The sequence below is a fragment of the Aplysia californica genome, unplaced genomic scaffold (assembly GCF_000002075.1).
Source record: "Aplysia californica isolate F4 #8 unplaced genomic scaffold, AplCal3.0 scaffold00229, whole genome shotgun sequence".
Classification (NCBI taxonomy): domain Eukaryota; kingdom Metazoa; phylum Mollusca; class Gastropoda; order Aplysiida; family Aplysiidae; genus Aplysia; species Aplysia californica.
In genome coordinates this window covers 496,624-496,911 of record NW_004797499.1, presented here as the reverse complement: position 1 = coordinate 496,911, position 288 = coordinate 496,624, and positions in this window count along the sequence as shown.

Sequence of the window (288 nt, the reverse complement as noted above, 5' to 3'; positions counted from 1 at the left end):
TCTCTCTCTCTCTCTCTCTCTCACTTAATCACGATGACCTTTACTTATCTGACGACTGACGCGGTGCAGCCTGTTAAGTGTTGAATGTGAAAACTTGATAGGGGCGTGCTAGATTGCAGCCTTTTTTCTCTCGTTGCCCCAGATTCGTAACCCGCGCGTTTTGCAACAGGGGCGACGGCGTTTTATTGGGCAAGAAAACAGCTTCTTTTAGAAATTAAATGCGTTGGCACCTCACTATGGTCCACCGTAGGTGATAATGACACACATACTTACAAATCTTTAAACTGC